This window comes from Orcinus orca, chromosome 18 (genome assembly GCF_937001465.1).
Source record: "Orcinus orca chromosome 18, mOrcOrc1.1, whole genome shotgun sequence".
Taxonomy (NCBI): domain Eukaryota; kingdom Metazoa; phylum Chordata; class Mammalia; order Artiodactyla; family Delphinidae; genus Orcinus; species Orcinus orca.
Genome location: NC_064576.1, coordinates 32,955,636 through 32,960,349, shown reverse-complemented (window position 1 = coordinate 32,960,349; position 4,714 = coordinate 32,955,636). Strand labels below are relative to the sequence as shown.

At 39.3% G+C, this 4,714-nt stretch overlaps 1 pseudogene; it reads right to left on the bottom strand.

Annotated features, from left to right (window-relative positions):
* Positions 1-1,692: 1,692 nt before the first annotated feature.
* On the bottom strand, positions 1,693-2,940 carry LOC101279458 (plasminogen activator inhibitor 1 RNA-binding protein-like; annotated as a pseudogene).
* Between the last annotated feature and the right edge of the window lie 1,774 nt (positions 2,941-4,714).

Genomic DNA, 4,714 nt, shown 5'->3' with positions numbered 1-4,714 from the left:
GGTACGCGGGCCTCTCACTGCCATGGCCCCTTCCGCCGTGGAGCACAGGCCCCGGACGCGCAGGCTCAGTGTCCATGGCTCACGGGCCCAGCCGCTCTGCGGCACGTGGGATCCACCCGGACCGGGGCACGAACCCGCGCCCCCAGCATCAGCAGGCCGACTCCCAACCACTGCGTCACCAGGGAAGCCCTGTGCATTTTTTCTTAAGTTGAGAGTCACATAACCTTGGAGTAAACATAGGGTCATAATAATTGTAATAAAACACTATTTTGGGCCATCCACAAAATCTTTTCAACATTTTAGGGAGTCCCTGAAAATGTATCATTTGCAATCAAAACCCTAGTCCTTGAGCCACACGGAGTCCCTCATGCCTCCAGCATGTGTATGTCAGCACAGTTCTCTCAACTTGATGGCTCTGTTTTCTCTCCAACTTTGGCTGCTTTTGCTGTCGTTGCTGTGTGACATCACCAATTCCTTTTCTTTTAAATATAAAATATAACTTAAGTCACTGGGTCCTCTTCCTCCTTTTTTCTGATGTGTGCCGTCTTTTCCACATCTTTAATTTCTGCTGTAACAGCATCTCTCTGAAGTGGGGAAAACACCACTCTAATCTTACAACTACACATAATGAGCTTTACAGTATGGAGAAAGCATTGTAATTTCCTTGAATGGAAACTATTAATTTTAAACCACAAAACCTAACCAAATCCCATCACACAAAAAAACTAAAAATATTTACCCTGTATTGTTCTGTCTCTACCACATGGGCAGAGTAGCTGGGATTTTTTTCCCTGATACTAGCGTTATGTCATTTTTAACATCTTCTCTTCTTGGCATTTGAACAGAAGCTATTGGAGTAAATAATAGAGCCACAAAATAGTCTGAGTAGCACATACTGAATCAGTATTGATGGAGCAGAGAAACTTGGAAGAGCAAATTAGAAGTAATCCCATGGACTTCAGAGCACAGAATGAGAAGCAGATTGGAAATGGCTGGCTATAGATGGATTGAGAACATTTATGTATTTCCTGGATTTTGCTTTAAAAAGTGTACCTTGAGTGAGGTACATAATCTGAATGAGCAAATTAATGTACAATAATTAAATATCCAGCCAATAAAGTTACACCAAGTAAACCATAGCTTACAAATCTCAGACACTTCAGAAAAATTTTAGAATCACTATTTGATAGGCTAAGACAAAATTAGTTCAGTCTCATTAAAATACTGAAATCAAACCTCGTTATTTTTTTAATCAACATGAAATTAAATGTTTACTTTTCAAAAATTTGTTGTCATTGCTTACTAGAGAAAATTAACTGTTTCATTATTTATCATTAGTGGCTCATTTATGTAATGTGCCACTTTGTTTAGTTTTTCATCTTTGAAAAATTAACAATGAATTTGGTTTCTTTGAGGCTCCAGACCCTTATATTTATATGCAAAGTTGTCCACAGAATCTATTTTATGCTATTCTTTTTTAAACTGGTACACACTCTTCACACCTATATTTCAAATGTGGAAATGCATATTTGCAAGCAGTAATACAAAAGCATTCATGAAGAATGCATAATCTCTGAAAATTGTGAAAACATCCCCGCTACCAATACATTTCTAAATACAAAACTGACTACCATATTGTTACTTCTGTGTAGCAGAAGTTCATTTTCAAAACAGATAAAATTCAGTCTTTAGATGTGAATGGTATGAATGACAGTCTTTTCTTTCTTTTTTTTTTAAATTTCTTAGTTGTTTGGGATCCTTAAGCATGCAAGCCTCAAAGGGGAGGGTCCACAAAGGAACCAGGGTTGTCTTATGGCACCCAGTTAAGCCAGAGCTGGGAATGCCTCTGGGTCATCCACGTCAGGAGCAGAAGCACTTGACTTGTCAGTCCTGATGCCATGGTTTGGACGTCCACCACACCCACGGCCACCTCATCCTCCCCTGCCACCATGTCCTGGGCGGCCAGGCTCTCAAAAATTGATCTCCAGCTGAGACGTTATATCATTTGCTGGCTTCCGGAAATGGTGATCCATAACCAAGTCTTCAGCGTGAACCTCTTCACTCTTTGACTTATGAAGAACAAATCCCTTCTTCCACTGCCCGTCAGCACCTTCTTTTAGTTTTCAGATGTTAAATTCTACTTTTGCCCGGTCCTTATTTTGAATGGCCTTCCACGCATCCAAAGTCATTTCTTTTGGGTCTTCTTCCTTCACTTTTCAACTTCATTCTCCTTATTTTCAGTGTCTGCCACTGGATGTTCTTCACCTTCAGGTGTTTCCTCAGTCACATTTGATTGCTCCAAGTCAGTTAATTCATCTTTGACAGTTCCCCAGCTGTGAGATCCGCTACCTCCACGCTTGTCCTCATGCTTCAGGCCAGATCCGTCACTTCCACTATGCCTATCAAATTCACGTTTGTCACGAGAATCAAAGCCATCTCCCAGGCCCATTCCCCGTCCACAACCTCCTCGACCTCTTCCAAGAGGTCGCCACCAGGGAAGCCCCCCACCCTTTTCTTCAAGCGGCTTTTCAAATCGTCTTTCACGAGGTCGTCGCCTTTCTGGTCTCCTATCAATTATCTTCTCTTCACCCTGAAGTTGTTGATCAGGTCTTCTCCCAACGCGTCTTTTTCCTTCTTTCTTAAGTGCCACAGGTGGCTGCATCTCCTCCTTCTTGTCAACCACGCCGACGCTGGGAGGCAGCGGGTTCTTGATGTCTTTCTGGGACTCTTTATGCAGCTGTTTGCCCACCGCGTTGGAGTTTGGGCTACGGCCTGAGCTGCGCTCTTGGCCCCAGGGCCCCCAAAGCCGCCCCCGCCGGCTTCTTTTTTCTTGTTCTCTGCTGCCTTCAGCACCTCGAAGGGGTCCGATTTGTTGTCAAATAGCTGGTCGAATCGGTTGGTGACCACGCAGCCGAAGCCTTCCTGTAAGTGCCCAGGCATGATGGTGGCTCGGCGTCGCGTTCCTCCACGGATTGCAGCAGGCCGCGCCGAGCTGAGAGTGCCTGCTTCAGCTCTTACCACAAGATGGCCAGGCTATTCTTTTTGAATAAATTCTTAAATGAACATTACTTCCGCTTTCTTCCCAAGACCTTTTTATATTCGTATAAGATTGTTATCCAGATGATTTATTCTTTGCTGATTAAAGATGAAGAAGACCATAAGTTTATTAATTGTTAGATTTATATGTGCAACGTGAAAGTGAGTGAATCAAATGTAAATCCCATGTCGTGTGCAAATGCACAATAGATTTATGTAATCTAACAAATTTATAAAGGAAATTTGACGGTATGCACTAAAAATTATTTTGCGGCACACATAACATAAAATTTGCATTATAAACCAAGATACTGTCTGCAACTCACATATGCAGGGGAACATGTCTGCATCCTCAAAGCCGCTCTAACCCTACAAGTACACATAAAGAGCTTTATAGTATGGAGAAGGCATTGCAATTTCCTTAATGGAAATTATTAATTTTAAGCCACAAAAACAAACCGAATCCCATCACGCACAACCTAAAAATCTAGAATCCCTAATGTTCACCAACTTTAGTATCTTGAGCCTTGAATTAAATTTGTAGAACTCAAATCCTACATGCATGCATACATCCTCTGGATTAGACAATGTGGTTGTCATTCTAGCATTATATTGCTTGAGGTCCAATGTTCTCAAATTTTTACTTCCAATTTTCATACTTTCATCTGTACTTATATTAATTTTGGTCATGTTTACCTTAGAAGTAGACAAGGGTGATAATTTATTTATTTTAGATGATACCTAGCTTATTTAGAGCAAGTAATTTCATACTCTATGAAAATTAAAATATTGTGATTATGAGACTTTTTGTCAAAATCAAGATCTATTGTTAGGAGACACTGACATGATGCTTTATAACTTTTTAGTCATCCAGCCAAAGGGTAGTTTGGTTTCATAGATAACTATGTTAATGATCATTTCAAATTTTCCTATTATTAGTGCAGCTTTATATTTAGAAGAGTTGGTGAATAAAATAATTATCCATCTTGACTGTAGAGCTTGTCTTTCTAACTGTCCTACATAAAATCTTTAGGCAGAAGAAACAATCAAAGCTTTGTAGAACAAATGAATTAATTGTAAAATTAATTGGGCCATGTTTCTACTTTTAAAAATCAAGTTACATTTTAGTGAGTCTGTGAACACTTTTACTAAAGAAAGCCACAATCAGACTGAATATACTAATGAAATTGTCTCCCTACATTTTAGGGAATTATCTTCTGTATCTTATCAAGGATGCTTAATATATATTATAAAGCAAAATTAAGAAAAAATACTAAAAAAAATAACGGTGAACTATTTCATATGATTTTCTAGAGATGAGAAACATCACTGATTTGCCAATGATACAAATGTTTTTTTGCATTAGCTTTTAGATTGGAAGGCTCTATTTCCACAGATTTCACATTAAGAAACTTTCATTCCCTACAAATACTGACTCCATAACAATAGCCAAAGAAAGTATGCTTTGTACCCAAATTGGCTGATATTTCACTCATCAGTTTTTTTGCTGATTTTTAAAATCTTGCTTTAATATTTGCATCACAGCACCAGAGAAATTAAGTTAGACACTGCAGAGGAATTCTGCAACACTATAAAAAAAGGCTTCTGCAAGTTTGTTTTTATTTTTTTTAAAGAATGGAGTCAGTGTGTCATTTTTGTGCCCTTTAGTTAAGTGAAT